At 38.0% G+C, this 20,364-nt stretch overlaps 1 long non-coding RNA gene across 1 annotated transcript; it reads right to left on the bottom strand.

The window, feature by feature from the left end:
- Positions 1–1,910: 1,910 nt before the first annotated feature.
- On the bottom strand, positions 1,911–16,620 carry LOC142160527 (uncharacterized). Its single transcript, XR_012693260.1, has 8 exons — positions 16,537–16,620; positions 15,874–15,912; positions 13,770–13,805; positions 13,414–13,440; positions 12,564–12,599; positions 8,486–8,539; positions 5,720–5,770; positions 1,911–2,218 (listed from the first exon to the last, which is right to left on the bottom strand). It is a non-coding gene; the product is annotated as an uncharacterized LOC142160527 (long non-coding RNA).
- Positions 16,621–20,364: the final 3,744 nt, after the last annotated feature.

Genomic DNA, 20,364 nt, shown 5'->3' with positions numbered 1-20,364 from the left:
GCACTATAAAGGAATTATAAACAAGCTGGTTATTCAGAAGTAGTTTGGGGATTTGGAGCTAATTAATGTAAATCGAAGCTCTAACCACATATAGATAGTAACCACAAGCTTCTGAACCTAGCGTGCTTTGAATACCTGTGAAACTACGAATCTCATCACATATGATAATACAGGCGAGATAGTTGTAATAATCTGATACAACCTGTTCTATGTAGCTAATTACCTAACTTTTGACAGCATAATTTTCAATCACTGTGTCCCCTGATAAATATATGCTGACGTTCTGATTCAAGCGCAGTATAAAATAAATTCTTCCTTCCACTATCCATAAGAGGTATAAATTAAGAGCGGTGTTTGAATGCCGCTGATCAATTAAGACGGCCATTGGAGCTCATTTATACTTAATCGCTAACCATATATTTATCTTATCGTGCTTTAAAAATTGTGAGATCACAAACTTTTCAATACATGACAAGATAGGTGTGATATTTGAAACAATTTGATACAGTCTGTTTTATGTAGCTAATTTTTGGCAACATAATTTAATTCATTGTGTTCCCTGATAAACACATGCAGACGTTTTGATTTGAACACAGTATAATAGGAATACTTCATTTCACTATCTATAAGAATCAGGTTAATTAAAATACCCATTGTCATGCATGATCAGTATTTATTCAAAGACTAATATTATGAAACAAATAAAGCCGGTTTTATATGTATTGGAATAGACCAAGCACCATTATAATGTCATACTATCTGACAGTGAGATAGATTTGAATAGATTGTTAATTTGGCAACACAGTAATTTCTCCTAAGTGGTTAATGGTCTGATTTATGGGCTGCTTAATATTAAAATGGAGGTTTCTAATGTGGTTCTGACTGCAAAGGTGTGGGGATTTATATGATCAGAGCAAGTAGACTTTAGAATGGTTGCAGAATTATAAAATAAGTTAAGTTTTTCTTTGAAACATCTTTGATTAAATACGCTAAATGTAATTGTATATATATATATATATATATATATATATATATGTATGTGTGTATATGTGTATGTGTTCGTATGTGTACGTGTGTGTATGTATGTATATATGTGTATGTATATATATATATATATATATATATATATATATATCTTTGTATGTATGTATTATACATGGAATGATAATAGGCAGGTAGATTATACAGAATTGAAGAAGTGGACATATGTTACATAAATAAATAAATCTGACTTTATTATTGAGAATATATATCTGTACACATGTGTTAACAATTCATGCATACACTTATATACAGGAACACACAGATGACAAATGGAGCATGTAGAAAAAGGTTTATTATTGATTCGCCATTCACAGATCACTATTTCCACGTGCTTCACATTTAGACAACGCACCACATGGGAGATGTAAGAAACAACATTATAAATGTAAATATACACGTCCAGAAAGGTGTCGCTGTTGGAGGAAATATTGTCATATTGTCAGACACATGGTCGTGAGTATGTGTACACTACAGAACTGGCACAACATCGTTTATAGAGATTGTTAGTCCTTTTATGAAATCAAATGATACAATGTGCTTTGCAACTAACACACTAATGTGATATTGGACCTAACGGTCATTTATCGTGTAATCGGCCCAATACTTGGGTGAAAAACCTAAGTGTGTACCCAGCCTTACGCTGTATTCCTTTGTGACAGGTTTGCATCCTGGGGTAGGCTACTAGTCTTATGCCTTATATTTTACTATCCTGCACTCTGGCAATGAGCTCTCATAGACAGTGCTTATCTGGCAGAGAGACAGAGGGATGTGAAAAGAAAAATATTTAGGTCCTTTGGGTGAATGACCTTTTCATATGTTACAAGGTGCTTTGATTTCAACCAATGACCACAGATCCATTCCACCAGATCAGATATTTATTCATTTCCTCTGTAAAACAGCATCGCCAATACCTCAACAGAGATTATAGCCCTAATCTTATCTGACACTTTCCACTCCAGTACTCAGTAACCACAGAACACACAGGCTGTACTCTGACTCACGGCTGTAACTAAAACAGCCCCTTGTCTTTTATTTATATGATTCCTTAACAGTAATATAGGGTATAGTAATGGAGGAAATGATTTATAGGCTGGGTTATGGATGGGGGAGGAAACAAGTCTTCTTGTAGTGGTGTTTCCAGATACTACTGTGTGTTGTCATGAAATGGACAAATCTGTGAACAAGAAAATGGGATAATAATTAGCAGTGTTGTTTGCCAAGAAATACACTGAAACTTAAGAAACATTAATTAATCTACCTATATGTTTACAGGTTTTTGTGCCATAAGTGTTAGGGCAGCACTTTCTACCACCTGTACAATACTCCTCATTCATACAGCCACCTGCACCATTTCCCTGCATTCTGCCCCTTGTTGGAGGACAGGAAACTGAATCTGATGTAGCTGATTATTGGTGTGCTTCAAACAAGCACAATGTAGTTTCAGAAATGCAGTAACCAGGGCCGTCTTTCCCATTGGGCACGATGGGCAGGTGCCCGGGGGCCCAGGTGGAAAGGGGGCCCTGGCAGGTCTGCTGCTGTAAAAAATCCTGCAAAGAAGAAAACAAAAAGGAAAAAAAAAAAAAAGAAACTTACCTTTTGCGGTCACCTGACCGTTCAGGTCAGGTGACGATCCGGCTCACTCCCTGGTCCTCTCTTCAGTGATGCGCTCGCAGTGAATGTCGGGCGTGATGATGTCATCACGCCAGACATTCATTACGAGCACAGCATGGAGGAGCACAGCGATGAAGTACAGAAGAGGATTCAACTTATCGCGATTGAAAGGTAAGTTAAGAGGGGGATTTGAAAAAAAAAAAAAGACTTTACTTTTATAGTTGAAATTGTATGGATCGTTTAAGTTGGGTATATATATATATATATATCCTCTTTTTTTTTTTTTTTTTACTTATATATTTATATATAGGGGCCCCGGTGCACTGCTGTGCCCGGGGGCCCATACTGTTGTTAAGGTGGCCCTGGCAGTAACACTGGAATACAATTCAATTCAGGCTAAATACCTAGTTCAGGCAAGAATTTAAGTTTTCCCCATCTAAGACATCATCAAGATGAACTATTATGTATTTTCTGAAGATTAATCCTGATGAGAATTATTGCTTGACCATGTGTCATTCACACTACTTTAAGATAATGATATGCTATTAGCTAGAATAACATTGTGCTGCAGAGTTCTAATAGCATTTATGGGATACATTTTTATCCGTTACATATAAAATATACAGGTACAGTCATGGCCAAAACTATTGACACCCTGGCAGGTTTTTTTTTAATAATGCACCATTTCTTTCAGAATTGTTGAAAGCAATAAATATGTTTGTATCCACAGATCTATTTCTTTGGTTTGCAAAGAAATAAAATACAGAAAGCCAAAAAAATGTGCTAAGTATTAGCTTAATCCACAAAGCAATTCTTAAATGGGCCAGACGAATTGGTGGCATGTTTTGGAAGTAATGGGATTTAAAGCAGGTGATTCTCCTTCACTTGGGAACTGAACTCACCTGTGGTGAGCAGCAGATGCCTGTAACATAAAAATCCCTCATTAAATGAGCTTAAATAGAGCAAAGGTCTTATTCTCCTGTTTGTGTCACTGCACTGAGCATTCAGAAAAGAAAGCCAGAGAATTGTCTCAGGATGTCCGTGAGAGGATTGTAGTCAAGCATCAACAATCTCAAAGTTACAAATCAAACTCCAGAGACATTGATGTTCCAGTTTAAACCGTATTGAATGTTAAAAGGAGGTTTAATGGGTCTTCTAGCAGGACAGTGATCCCAAACATACTTGAAAAAGCAACCAGGAGTGTTTCAAGATAAAAAAATATGGACTGTTCTGAAGTGGGCTGTAAAGTAGAGATGGTCCCGGGTTTTGGTTTTGGTTTTGGATCTGGATTACCTTTGTGTTTTGGTTTTGGTTTTGGCAAAACCGCCCTTGCGTGTTTTGGTTGTGGATTTGTTTGGTTTTGTTTTGCAATTTGTTAAAAAATTACATTTTGGGGGGTAAAATAATTTAGTGCTCCACCTGTTTCTTGGATAAGTGAGTTAATTCTACAGCTAATAAATGTCAACAAGTGCTGACCTCCCCCCCCCCCCCCATAGAAAAAAGGCAGTTTGGTCACGGTGTCTATCTGTATATTACACCCTACAGTTATAGTTAAATAGAAAAAAAAAAGCAGCTTGCAAACACTGTATGATCAATAGAAATGCCCAAAGCATCTTTTCTGTTTGGCTCTAGTGTACACCCAAACCTTATTAGTGCAAATTATGAAAAATACAGTTTAATCCCTGGTAGGCTGTCCTTAATTCTACAGCTACACACACACCAATCCAGGGTGGCAGCCAATGGTCTAAAAAGAGCTATAGAAATTCATATTTATTCAATGTAATGTAACACTTGCCTGCAAATTCTACAGACAAGCCTGCTTGTCTTCCTCTCCATCTTTGACTGTTGGCAATGTAGCCATCGTCTTTGGGTGTATATTACACCCTACACTTATAGTTAAATAGAAAAAGGAGCAACCTCCAAAGACTATTTTATAAATATAAATGTCCAAAGCAGATGTTCTGTTTGGGTCTAGATGATTCCCAGAGATTAAAATTTAAATAGAAGAAGAAGCAGCCTGCATAGACTGTACAATAAAATATAAATGCCCAAAGCAGATGTTCTGTTTGGGTCTAGATGATTCCCAGAGATTAAAATTGAAATAGAAGAAAAAGCAGCCTGCATAGACTGTACAATAAAATATAAATTCCCAAAGGCAGTTTGGTGTCTGTCTGTATATGACACCCTCATATGAACTATAAAGGGCACAGATATTCAGTATACTGCATCTCCTTGAGAAAGTCCTTACTCTAGGATGAAATGCATTGGGTATATTACAAATACTATACAGAATTCACTGATTGATTTTTTTTTGGATTATTGACGCTGTGGCCACAGCGATCGGAAGTCTTTCATTGTGTCACGTGACACAATGCAGTTGCGGTCACATGACTATTGGAAGTGCAGCATCAACCGTAAATCCATCTGCTCATAAGACCTACAGAGGTTGGACCGGGTTTGCTTAATAGGATCTATAGCGCTTCATCACGATAATGTTCTTGTCACTCGCCGGGGTATCGGGCAGCTCACCCGACCCCCGGCAAACTTACCTTTCTCCGGCGCTCCGCTTTATCCCAGGCGCCGCCATATTGCATGTGCAGACCCGCAATATATAAAACCTCTGGCTGCATTCTCATTGGCCAGGCAATTTTGGCTTCAAATACAAAAGACACCTCCTCTATACACTCTGTGCCTGTTCCTTAGTTGCATTTTGGTGCCTAGACGTGGCTGCATTCTACTTGCCTGCAGAGCTGACGCTCCACCTGCTATCATCGCAAAGACCTATTTATCGTTTGAGACCGTGACAGTTCTGTACTGGCTGTGTCCGGCTTCACTGCTTGACTTCGAGACTCTATTGTCGCAGTAAGGTAGTGTGTGCAAACGGAGTGCCCATTATATGTGCACTGTATAATTCTTATACACGTTGCATCATATCCCTTTTATATACTAGACATAGACACTGCAACCATCCGCTGATAGTAATTGGTTTCGACCACAGAAATTAGCACATTTCACAGCAAATATAACTATACTTATCAGAACATTATATCTGGACTTTACTTACATTTGCTCTTTTTTGTCCTCCTCTACTTCAAATTACTCCTCCTCAATCTCCCTATCAAACACATAAAATAAAACACTCATTATTAATGATCACCACTGCAAAATAATTTTATATATTCATATGAATTCACAGAATATGAAACAGTTAAAGCAGCAGTCCCATTAAAAAATAAGTTATGTTTTAACAAAATTCACTTGCCGGCTATAAAATCACCATGGTAGCTAGGTCATTATCTTTTCCTTGGTTTCTTTCTTCAGAATGCTGTTAATGATTTATAGTTTTGCAGACATTCAACAGTGTAATGTGATTACCATGGCAACCACAGTCAAATGGCACATGATATAGTGAGCAGAGAGGCTTTGAAACTCTCATCTGAGCTCTATTTTCACTATGACAACCGCCTTCTTGTCATCCCCCTCTAGCATTACATGACATGCTGAGAGCTATGAGCCTGTGGCAGCCATGCATGTTTTCCCTCCAAAGAGATATTAGTAATGATATGCATACTTAAAGGCTAATTACCTTGCTATGTAAAGAAAAGACAGAACAAATCATGAACAGGGGTTCATGTTAGAAGGACAAATTAGCACTCCTTATGTTGATTAAAATATAACTTTTAATGATTGTTGTTTAATAATAACATCCTCCCGGAAAACAAGGTGAAATATATTAAAATAACTTACAAATACACACATACACACGTGTGATAAAAACAAAAACAAAGACACCAACTGATAGGGATCTATTATATAAAGGAATAGTCTGGTGGATACAAAGAATATCTTGTATAAATCCTTAGTAGCAAACCATTTACTGGTAAATGGTGGTTGGTAGGAAGACCGAATGATTTAAAGAGTAAATGAGAACCGTGTCTCTTTTGGTATTGGTGTTACAAGCCTTCTAGTCACCACTGTAACAAATGTAGCAGGCAGATAACGGAGTAAGGTACATGATCTCCGTGGATTTAATAAGGGGAACCCCTTAGCTCAAAAAGGTCTTAGCTTGTATGGTGCTATTGGTAAACTTTAAATACAAGGCTTGTTCTGGATTATTGACAGTATGAAGCACTACACAATAGTGCATCTATACTGAGGCTGGTGTGCTTCCTGCAATGTGTAACATTGTCAGCAGTAATAAAGGCAGATAGCTCATTGCCAGTAATAGCTCTGTGATACCAGAAAAAGTCCCTGATATAGATTAATTGACAGTCTCTATGGTGGACACTATTCACAGAAGCTATACATTTTGGTGCATCTATGATAAGACTGGTGTAATTCCTGCAATGTGTGACCTTGTCAGCTATAACACATGTAATTAACTCATTAGCAGTAACAGCTCTGTGGTACTGAAAGAGTTCCCTGATAGGAGTGAGCTTATGTGTAGTCTCCGTGGAGGACAATAGTCTCAGCAGCTAAGCTAGTTTGTCTGGCTGATAAAATCCCCTATTGTTGCATGAAACCGTTTTTATCTATGCCTGCCACTAAATGGAAGCTATCACTGCATCCCTATCTGTAGTTGGTGTTGGCGCCAAGTAACGCTGGCCCCAACGTACGTTTCACCCTCAGGCTTTGTCAAGGGGAATGTAAAGAAAAGAAAACTTCAATGTGGGATTGCCAGTTCTAAGGATACACTCATGAGGTATCCAGCTTAGGCATACTTGCCAACTCCTAAATGGCAGACTGGCAGACTCCTAAATTCCGAATAGTTCTCCTAGACTCCCGGAAGAGCAGGCACATTTCCCACATCCTGACCACTTCCTAGTAAAGTGGGAGCATCCAGTAACTGATTCGCTATGAGTCGCGTCATTTTGGCCCCACCCCAACGGCAAAATGATCCTTTTTCGTCATTGCATTGTGGGGGCAGAGCCACAATGACAGGATTCCCCGTGCCCTACCCACCTCCATTCTCACTCTTTACCTCTCCCAGAGGGAAAGAGGTAAAAGTTGGTAATTATGGGCTTAGGTCACATTTCTCTCCTCTCTGGTACTTTCAGCAGCTCCTGGTATTAGAGCCAATCATTAATATCCCTTTATATTACTGTTATTCAGAAGGGTCCCATAACTGTTTTGTAAATGGGGACATTTGTAAAAACTGACATAACTGGACAGAAGCACTGTAAGGAGTATCATGCAAAGCTAAAAAGACTTACACTAATAGGCACAACTTCTCCCCACTTCCTCTGAAGCTGGTCACAAGCAGGCGTCTCTTTCAGAGCATGTGACCATTAGATTAAAATACACTGCTCTCTCATCTGTCAAGAGTGTAGGAGAGTGACGCCCGTCTACTTAGTGTAAGTCGTTTTATGCAAAGATTTGGCAACATTTAAAAATTTTGAAATATGAAAGTGTACAGCAATATGTAATACTGTACATTTACCCATACACAGTACTGTGCAGTTATCCAGTCTCTAAATCAAGTGTAACATGTGATAAGTTGTGACCCTGGATAAGAGCCCTGCAGAGGTTTAATGTAATAGACCTACGCCCCAACCATATGCATGGTCCACATGTTGTGACCCTTTACCCACATTTTTATCCACCGATAAACACAATTTAGACCAACAGCAATTGGTACTGACTGAAAGCTGGAGTTTATACTGAAACCTTTTGTTTATAAACTCACCTAAGATCTTACTGGTGTTTCCTATGTTTTCAGTATAGAAAGCAAAACGAATTGTCTTAGACACAATACTATGACACTTGGTAATAATGGAGTTATACAGTTAGGATATAGTTTCCTAACTATTGCGTTGTTCTATACACTCACCAGATTGTTGGTAATTCCGAAAACCATCTGTACTTTATTTTGTATCTTCTTTTTCTAGAATAAAAAACAGGACCTGTGAGAGGTTTTATCACTTTCGCCCCAAACACCATCAGACACCATCCATTCAATTCAGAACTAAAAGTATCATCATTAATCATCTCCCATAAAGCTTTTACCTCTGATTAATAAACACTTAAATTGTTATTCTTCTCCTTTCTATTAGCAGAGATGAATGATTTTTACATGTACTTTATGTAACAATGTTCAGTATTTGCAAAAATTTTATACCATAAGGTTGGTCAGGTGTGAGTAAGGACACAAAAAACACAAATTCATGAAAGTCCCATTGAGATGAGATTTTTATTTAGACTGTCTGGACAACCAGCATGGACCTCATGTATACCTCACAACATTCCTGATTGTACAATTAGTACACACTAGGCCACTCCCACAATATACCTACCTCAACACCCGTCATAACTATTTCCTGTGAAACCACAACAGGGCAAACGGCAGCAGAACTTAAGCAACAACAATAGAGTCAAAGCTTCAAGAACAGGTAGGAGAGAGCAGCACAGTCTGACAACTGTCCCAATTCTGGTGGGAAAGTCCCAGTTCTGCTGGACCATCCTGCACTGTCAGGACTTTGTCCTGTCTGTCACACTGCTATGCTTGGTAAGAGGGAGCCGCATGCATGTAACATTGGTGCAGGCTGCGCTTCTAATGTGTTAGAATGGGAGGGGTTGAGAATCAGCCAATCACAGATAGTCACGTCCTTTCATAGTGACAGAAAAATCTATAAGAAGCCATAACATGAAGAATGGATGGTGTCTGGTGATGGAGGGGGTTTGAGGGCGGTCTAGTGTTTATAAAAGGCTAGGCGTGCCCAAACAGTAGGTTGACCACTTTGAGGTGGCATCTACTATCACTCCCACCAAAATAGGGGGTATGATGACAGTGGTCATTATCGCCCAGGCACTGAAATGTCTAAATATGGCTCTCATTGCACCTAACTTCTACTTGAGCCCTATTCATACTAGTTCTCCAGTACTATGAAAGGCAGCCCTATTGTAATGCAAAAACTATAATGATTTTTAATTTATTGTTAATTTAAAATACCTGATAATGTCTTTAAATGTAATTTAGTTTCCAATGTGGAGATTAATGCCAGTATAAAACATATGATCATCAGAGATTCACATGTTAAATATATTTCTTACAATATATTCTTATCCTACACGCTTTATAAGCCGATATTTCATAAAAAGGCGTATTTACAATGTGAAATCCTACATTAGAATCAAATTCAAAAAGGAAAATGTCATTTCTCAGCCTGGTTCCGAGCCTGAAACATGGTACAAGATGCTCAGTTACCAAACTTTCAAAATATTTTCCTAGCTCAATAATTGGTGTATTGATGAGAATGGGGGTTTCTAATCATCAGTTCATTAATCAATCACAGACAGGTTGCTGTTACAGGAATTAGAGATGTGTGAAGCCTCTGGGTTTTGGTTTTAGATCTAAAACCATCGTAGTGTTTTTGTTCTTAGCCAAAAGTCCTCATGGGTTTAAAAATTGTGAAAATCAGGTAAAATTGTGTAATTTTGAGCCGTTTTTGTCACTACATTACTCTTTATATCATTAACATTTATTCACAGTCATTTGCAGTCTATTCTCTAATGACCTCTGGGCATAAAGTGTGGAATTCCACCTCGTTACTACCTCTTGCTTGAGTTGGTGTCAGGGCAGGTTATTTATTTTTAAGCTGCTGCAATGATCTACATGCGTCCACTGAACATGCGCAGAAATTATACCGGCCACAGACAGCATCTCCTGAACTGACCTCTAATTTTTAAGAAATTCTGAAACAACCAAGTTTTGTGTGTAAAACATAGTACATGTTGAAATTCACCCAGTCGTAATGCACCCAGTATGTTCGCTCCATTGTCGGCAATGAGGAGTCCTGGGGAGAGTCTTAGCGGGGTGAGCCATTTTGCTAGGACAATCCTAAGTTTTTACAACAGATTCAAACCAGTATGCTCCATAGTGAAGACAGCAAAACAGAGGGTAGTTTGCCTGTGAATGACTGTTTTGAGCAGCACCCCCCTAAAAAAATTTTTGGGATTTTAAAACCTAAGTGTTTCACTGTGAAGGCAATTGTGTGAGGGGCAATATCACATCTGTACTAGTAAGACAGAGCGCTTTGTCTGACAGCACACCACAAATAAAAGAAAACATTTACTTTAGGGAATCAATTATATTAATTTGAATGATATATTGGAGTTGTGTCTACATTGCAAGGTAACAGTCCATCCTATCCCCATCTCATTGGGATTCACGTGGTATGGTGGCAGCTACAATTAGATAAAGCTTCAAGTAGCTTTACTCTTGTTGTCAATCATGGATCAGTCTATAGATCAGGAGCATCCTGGTACAGGTACTGTCATTAGTAATACTTGTATAACCTCCAAGAGTAAAAAAGGTCATATGGGAAGAAGGTGTAATAAATCGTACTCAAAATCCAAACACTGTTTGGCAATCACAAAGAAAACAACAAATCTTGGTGTAAGGTTTAAGGGAAAAGTTACTGATGAATGTGGTGAGTTGTCTAAAACAATGAACATACCTAACAATCTATACATCACACACAGTCGCAAAAAAGTGTCAGTCAATGACCACATTTTGAGTGTAGGTCTGTCACTTCCAAAACACCCACATCAGTGCATGTAAAGAACAATGAGGTTAAAAAACAAATTGGGCGGAGTGTAAGGGTGTCTATGAGAGCTAATATGTGAGTCTGACATTTCAGATCCTCACACTGTAATTATAGAACAGCCTCCTCCCAAAATATCACAAACATTTTGAAAGGGTGTCATACATATGTTTTACAGTTACATGATCGATAGTTATACTGTCGACACCATAATATAGACAGGGTTGGAAAGTCGACAATAATGACATTGACAGTATCACTAGGTTGACAATGCAAATGCAGATAGTATTATTAGGTCAACAATAATATCCCTAACCCTAACCATATAATACTGAATTGTAGTCCTAATAATACTGTCTGCATATTAATTGTAGACCTAATAATACTCTCAACATTCAAATTGTCGACCTAATGATGCTGCCGACATTTGAATTGTCGATCTACTAATAATGTCGACCATGTGAACTGTGGGCCTAGTAAAACTGTCGACCTAATGTTGTCGACTTTCTGAATGTCGACCAAAAAAAAAAAAGCTAAAAAATCAACCTCTTTTTATCCCAACCCAGACAACATTTGTGAAGGCACCTGTAGCCTTTGTGATGCCACAATAAGTAGAGATAGGGCGTCCTCCTTTCATCATCATCATCATCATCATTTATTTATATAGCACCAGCAAATTCCGTAGCACTTTAATAATAGGAGCAAACACAGTAATACAACATTATTGGGTAATACAGAAAGTGGTGGCAGTTATAATTGTGACGGAGCTAATGACGGCACTTTATGAGCACAGAATTGCAGCGCTTATCCTACACACATGGAAGAACCCAAGTCATGACTTTGTTTGACTTGAAACCCGAAAATACACATCTGTCGGATGTCTCCGAATCTGAACCGCTCATCTCTAATAGGAATATAAGTGGTAAGTTTGGAAGCAGAGAATTTAGTACCAGGTGGATGTAGTCATGGTGATAATAATCTGTTATTACCTGCTAGTAATAAAATACAGCCTACATTACACACAGATCCAGATAAAACAACAATGGTGCACAGAGGAGGACTCGGCGTAATATACATCCCACAAACATACTGAGGTGCTGCACACAATACACTTATGATTTACATATACATGGATACCCATAGATATGTACAATGTGTGCTGGCTGCTCTTACACTTATAGTCCCCATGTATGTATGTATGTATGTATATATGTATGTATGTATGTATGTATATATGTATGTATGTATGTATGAATGAGCCTTGCTGTGACTCACCCAGTAGAATTACATCTATATTACTGTGTAAGAAGAAATACTATATTGCAGTTGCAGGGAAATACATTAATTTGTGTGTAAGATACATACCTGATTACTTGGTGCTGTCGCACACTTTTAATAAATCTGTTAGATAAAATGAAAAAGTTAGAAAAAATGACAAATATTTCATGCTTGTCAACATTACACAAAATCCAGTGATGAATTCCTATTGGCCAGGTGAATGCTCCTAAAAACCAGGGACAATGTTTGGGACAACACAGTATTGTATTCCTGTACATGAAGTAATGAAACGCTGCATGATACACAATACATGTTGTCAGTCTATAGACCATACTTGCCAACTCCCGGAAACTTGCTTCCGGGAGTTGGGGGCGTGACTGGAGGGCGGAAGGGGGCGGGGCAAGGCAAATCGCGTCATTTTGGCCCCGTATTTTGGCAAGCATGCTATAGACAGACTGGGCCTCAAGTAGAGTTGAACACATTAGAGTCCAGAACCTACACATAAAATTATTGCTGCAACAATGGCCCATTTACATGTATGTACTGAGTTGTAGGTATCTTAGTATATATCTTCTGCGCAGGCCCCACCACCATATTTCTGGTGCTCTCTTTACATGTGGTCAGTGGGCTCAGACCAGTCAGACAATAATTACATGATCATTTAATATATTTTTGTTATACACAGCAAAGCTCTGTACTGCTGCTGCTGCTGATTATCAGTGTGTATCTTTATACCAGGAATCCAGCAACCTTCAGAGATTCACCTCCTTACAGACATATCTGTGGATGTCCCACCACTGGTGTAGATACAATTACATGAACGTGCCCTTACTGTACTTGCCCTATGGGTGCACGCCCCTTACCTCCCCGCTTCTGCCTTTCTAAGCATAACTGGTATGTATATCATTATATAGTAATGTATAATGGATGTACTTACTTCTTATCAGGGAGCGATTCTTCATCTCTATTAGACAGAATAAAGAAGACTTTGAGAACCCAAAACACATTGTACAGCTGTGTGATAACATCATTATCTATTGCTACATGTTGATGAATAAAATTTCTAATAAATAATACATTCAGCCAAGAACGCTGTATAATAAAGTGTAAAAGGTCCTGGTTGTTGTTGACCTTCTGTAAAAGTTGATTAACTTACAATAAACAAATTAAAAATCTACAACAACAGCAAAAAAGATTCTATGTGAAAAGCCTCATGACATAATATTAATATTAACCCGGGTTTGTGGGACATTAACCAGACAGGTATTAGGAGAAGTAGAATAATATATTTACCTGATGTCAGAATCATTTTCTGTACATTTTCCGCAGCTATAATAGAAAATATACAGAGTTAGTGGATCTATGATGAGGAGTGAACAACATATAATCATAGTAAAGTGATATCACATCTATGTGCGGCCTGAAGCATTGCTAGACCTGTATAATGTAAAACCGCATTCCCATGATAAAATGTTCTTTGTTTTACATAAACCACTGTGACCGGCTATAAGAAGGATGTTGGTATTTACTATTTCCCTTGTTTTATTTCATCAGGCTGCTTTAAATGATTTATGATTGCTCAGTCACATGACACATGGTGTAGTGAGCAGAGAGGCTTTGTAACTCCCCTCTGAGCTCTGTCTGCACTGTGACATCCACCTTCTCCTACTCTCTGCCTTCACATGACATGCAGAGAACTGGAGGCCTATGTCTGTGTAGCAGACTGAATGGCTCTGTGTTTGGCAGCCATTTTTGATTGCCAACCAGAGAACTCTTGAAAAGGAGATAATGATAAAATAAAATCAGACCAGGTAGTGAGAAATGCATTTAATATACAGAGTAACAGGGATTGTAGTGATTATTGGGTCAACACTGGAAAATGGGGATATTTTCAGGGAGAAACAGTTTTAAGAACAAATCTTTAAAGCCCAGGTCTGTCAGTGGAAATTAGTAATGTCTGTTACTATGTAATTACTAAGCAGCCACGTGTAATAGGACATCATGCCGATCTACACTAAAACCTTACGCATTTTACCGCCTCTTGCCCCATTTCACTTCCTTCTTGCTCTTTCTCTCGTCTGTCCTGTCCATCCCCCTAATAACTGTGTCATTCCCTCCAATGCTCCCTTCCTCCCTTTTTATATACATTTCATTACTATTCATTCTGATTTCTGCTATTTTCATCCCCCAACCTCATTTCCCATCTACTCTCTACTGTGTAACAGAACAACATGTCTTCTCCATTTATAATATCATCATAGTCAAATCAAACTGTTACACAATATGAAGTCTAATCTCTATATACTGTTATCGAGTATTTTCATTGGTGTAATGTAAAAGCCCTTCAAGGGGACCTATCAGCTGTGAGATAATTTGTTCTTTACTTAGAGCTTAATGCACTAAGTGTAAATCTATGTGAACTTTTATTTATACTCCCTCCACTTGGGACAGTATAATAAATTAGGGCATACTGTATATAAAGGCAGTGACTATCAAACAGAGACAGTAGAGAAATACTATGAATATCAGCCATATGAACTATGTACTAGGCCCTGTGTAAACAAATAATTATTTCACAACTGACAGATTCTCTTACATTATATAACCAGTCATACAGTGAAGTTAATAGTCCTGAAAGGTCACCTTATACCGCTTTCATACTGCCACCCCGGCAATATCCCGGGTTTTTCAAGCCGGGTTTTTGCCGGGGCTCGGAGCGTCCCAGCTCAGAAACACCATTCATACTGCACCTCGGAGTCGGGAATTTCCCGGGTTGACCCCATTCATACTGTACAAGTCTGTGCCCTGGCAATTTGAGGGAGTCATCACCAGAGCAGTTTTCATTGGCTGAAAAATGGTGATGTCATTGAAAGGTGACTGGGCTTTTTTTCTTCCACGGGCTCCCACTGATGACATCATCCTCCAGAGACAGGCAGACAGCCAATCAGCTTGTTTTCTGTGCAACCCGGGTTGAAAAACCCGGGTTGCACCATTCATAGTGCAGGCAACCCGGGTCTGACCCGGGAATTACCCCTCGATAAATCCCGGGTTGAAGACCCAGGTTTTTAGACCCGGGATTTTTGACTTGTACCATTCATACTGCACCAAGACCCGAGTCGTTTGAGCTCGCCCCGGCAAAAACCCGCGATTTTGGTGCAGTATGAATGGGGTATAAGTCATATATATGTACATACAGTCATCAATGCAGCAGAACCAACAAGAACTAAATTATATTGATAAATACAATTATAGCACTTTACTTATCTATAATTATAGATATATACAATTATATTATATTATATTATATATTATAGATATATATTTATTATATTATATTATATATTATAGAAATATACAGTTATATTATATTATATTACAATTATAGATATTTACATACCAATAGCTGAAGTATTGCCCCATTCTGTGCACTTTATCACTAAAAATAAAAACAGTTGTTATACAAGAGTAAAACCAATAGTTGTAATAGAAATGTTCCTTTTTGGTCAATAAATGTGTTCTCACTGGCTACTGCTCTTCCAACTACATCAATACCCCCTTAATGTGCACCGGGAGGACCATCTAGATACATGGGTGTACCTAGATGTTACACATTAAGTGCATGTCATCAATGAGGACTAATGAAATGATGCTGAGATATAATAATCATGTAATAAAACGAGTGATGAGTGGAGATGCAGATTTTGTTTGTATTAAATAAGTTTCAAAATGTTTGACCTTGTTTTAACTACAACAATCTTAGCAAATTACTACAATAAGAATTGTTGTTTCCCAGAATATCAGTTGTGTAGTGAAACCATTGGGTGCACCTAAAAGAGTTATGTATTTGTCTATCTAATCATCTGGAATAAGGATTAGCACAGTCAATGAATTACTTATCCTAAGGATTTGATGATATTATTGAAGAATAAAGGAAGGGTAGAGAACAGGTAATGTCTGTAGGCAAGTGATGGAAGGGACCTATAGGACGATGATATTGGCAGAACATAGAAAATATCAGGACAGGAATTGAGCATAGGAGCAAAATACATACAGTACTTACAGTCCAACTGAATGTAACAAGTGAGAGTTCTAAGCCGGCAGGTCAGTACATCATGTGACTAACACATGTGAGGTCATAGTGCCCAGGCTCAGTAATACATTGTGACATCACTCCATCATCATCAGCAGCAGCAGCAGCCCCAGCATCTGATTTAAAGTGACCAAAACTGACTATAACTTATACAGAGGGCGTGGTCATAACACAAATAAATGGCCAATGTCTTTTTTCAGAGATTTCTGTAATTTTAAAATTGAAATATGAATACATTTAGGAAAACCATTAACTTATATAATCAGACCAATTAACAATCTTAAAATATAAAACATTACATTGTACTGTTTAAACCAAATACTTTGGATTACAGGATACTATATAAAGATGTCCTCTGCTATCCATGTGGCTATGAGGATGATGAGGATCATGAGACAATAGTACTGCAATAAGGCATCATAAGAACAAACAGTTACTCTAATCATATGTTCAAAGGTGAGCAGATAACGTGTAACATTCAAACAAGCATAAATAAAGCGTCCAGTCCATTAAATACAAGCACCATCTAAAAGGCTATTCAACCTCATAAACTGAAAATCAGTTTGGATTTTCGAGAATAACATGGTTAATATGTCCGTGGCTCTGTGCATAATGATTGTGGGAGAAAAACACAAGATCTGACAATCCATATTGCAGTTCAAAGTGTAGATGTCATTTGTACAGCTGGCATAATATATATATATATATATATATATATATATATATATATATATATATATAAATATAAAATGAACCAGGCCCTGTATGTTTAGAAATGCCTTTCAAGTCTCTTGAATCTGCATCATCTTGGGAAATGTTGGCTTGTGCACAGCTGAGATGGGAAGTACGTAGATGATATTATTTTATGACTAACTCAGTACCTGCTTTATTTATATATAGAATTCTGTTAGTGGTTCATGCTACACAGAAATGTGGTTGGGTGACTTGCCAAGGTCAATATATGGCATTCACCACTCACTGGATGATTCATGAACACCAACATCATCATCATTATCATCCTCATCAACCCAACCAATACCTTCTCTACCTGCTATATGTAATGGCATATCATATTTAATGTAGAAAACAATAACATTCATGCAAATGGTGAGGCCATTAGCCAAAGTATGAGATACCATTAATGGGAAGTAAAATCAGGCAATATAGTGATTAACAACCATTTCCTCTGTGTAATATATATGTATGCTATATTTAATGCAGAAATGAACAAATTTGAAGCAAAAGGTGGGACATCCAAGCAAAATATGAGACACATTCAAAGCAAATTGAAAACATGAGACTTTTTCCATTTGAATAAATAATTTATTACTAATTTCAAGTAAGTAAACTACAATCTACAATTGTTTACATGATGAAAGTATTAATTTGAAATAATATATGTCAATTTTTTTCTTCCATAATGGCAAATAAATACCAAGAAAATACTTACCATACAAACATAATGTTCATCATAACACTTTATCCCTACTGACAGGTTTAGAATACTTTTTTTTTACTTTTTATTTTAACAATCATAGATTACAAATAAGTATTTGGTTGGAAAAAATTGAAATGTAATCACAATGTAAACCAGATATACAATAACAATTGCAGCGATAAACAAACTAGGACATATAACAATACAGATTTTACGTATTATGGGGGTGGTCATCATGAAAAGGAAGTTGTGGTAACTATATCTGGGGCAATGGTTAGATGGGGCTTGATTTAATGTATAGTAATTGGGAAAGGGAGATGGAGGAGAACAGTTACAGGGTCATACTGAGGGGTAATTGAGAGTGGAGTACATGTACAACCAGGGGGCCCAAATCTGGAGGGATTTCTCTTCTTTATCATGAAGGTGGTAAGTGATCTTTTCCATACAGTCTATAAACCCAATGTAGGATTTAGCGAAGAAACAAGGTGGGGATCTGTCTATTTCAGGATTTGACAATTAAGCATCAGCCAGCAGTGAGAATATTGAGAAGCCAACTGTGCCGAGTGATTGCCCGCATCCTGCAGAGAGCGGCAAAGCAGAAAGAACCAGGGGACTTTCTGGACTGGACATGGGGGAAGCAAGGAGAGGAGGGTCTTCATCTTACCCAGAAAGAAGATATCTTTGGGCAGGACCACCTGGAATTTAGAATATAGATAAGGTCAATGGTTCTCCTCATGTTAGCTCTTGCTTGTCTGCCGGTACATAACCCACTTGTTTATAGTGAATCACAGAGGGAAATACTGTATAATGTATAATTTTAAGTCATTGTTGAGCAGGGAAATTGGGTGGTATAAGTGATCTCAGTGCTAAGCTGGTCAGTCTTTTGGGCTTTAATTTGGGGGCCAGGCAGCTATCAGGAAATCCTCTGTTGTCTTATCTTGTCTCTGGTGACCTAATTCTTCTGGGTGCTGGGGTAGATTATGGAGTTTGAGGTAATATTTTTAAAATTCCAAACAGATTTTTGGGGAGTCAAAAACTAGTATTCCATTGGAGTCCCCAATAGTCTGGAGACTGCAGGATGAAATTCTCGCATGGAGTTTAGTGGCCAATAACTTGTCAGCCTTATCGCCCCTTTCATACTATTGCTGATTCAGCCATTTCAACCTATTTGCTGATTGGTGAGGAGAGGTCAGAGGAGATCAGAGCATGGCGACCATGTGATAAGGTGAATGTGGGATGTGATAAGTTTTAGGGTGAGGTTGTGACTGTGCAGGACCATGCTGATTCCGGAGAAGGTGTTATGGACAGCAGAATAGAAAGAATAGTCTCTGGCAAGGGGATCAGAAACTCTCCATGAATTAAAGCAGTTGTGGAGCATAAAAAGGCCTGCAATACCCTAGAATTAACGGTCTGCTCCATTTGTGTGGCATGTTTGAATACTACTGATGTGTGTGTTTGGCAGTACATTGTAGAGGTATAAGGAAATATATATACATTCACACCTTAAGATATTCCCAGTATCAGGAGCAAGTAAGGTATCTGATATATTTATCCATGTGTATAAGGCTGTGACAGTTAATGTTCATATTGTGTGCTGTTAATGTTATTGATTTATTGCGAGTTATTGTGTTAACTTGGTGTTCATAGTAAGAAGCGGTGCTCCACTTTCATCCACACTGTCTTATTACTGTATTGTATTGTTTGCACTATTATTTCAAATTATATCAAAGTATATTTTTCTATAAAATTACAAAGCTGCATTCAGGGTTTTCATTTCAATAAATGTGCCTGGCTGGCTTTTGCAGCACACAGTTTGTCACAGAGTGTTAATACTGGGCAGGGGGTTTCCCGAATCTCCCCCTGGTGTATCTTTTGAACACCCCCCAGAGGAGAAAGCAGTGATTCGGGTGGAGGCACTGAAAACCAAGTACCGAGGTGAGAAGCATCTGCATCGTTCAATATATATATATATATATATATATATATATATATATATATATATATATATATACATATATATATACACCCTCACAACGCTTAATACAGAAGGGGGTGTGGGTGTTACATATATATATATATATATATATATATATATATATATTCCAATGGACGTTCCGGCATTCACTACTGTTAAAGATAACAGCTCAGAGGTTTCATGTAGAAGACCCATGCAGAATTCTTATGAATTGGCTAAGTGGTTAGCACTTCTGCCTCACAGCGCTGGGGTCATGAGTTCAATTCCAGACCATGGCCATATCTGTGTGGAGTTTGTATGTCGTGTTTGCGAGGGTTTCCTCCAGGTGCTCCGGTTTCCTCCCACACTCCAAAAACATACTAGTAAGTTAACTGGCTGCTATCAA

This window comes from Mixophyes fleayi, chromosome 6, assembly GCF_038048845.1.
Source record: "Mixophyes fleayi isolate aMixFle1 chromosome 6, aMixFle1.hap1, whole genome shotgun sequence".
Lineage (NCBI taxonomy): Eukaryota > Metazoa > Chordata > Amphibia > Anura > Limnodynastidae > Mixophyes > Mixophyes fleayi.
Note: the sequence above shows the minus strand (reverse complement) of the source record. Positions and strands in the feature narration are given on the sequence as shown.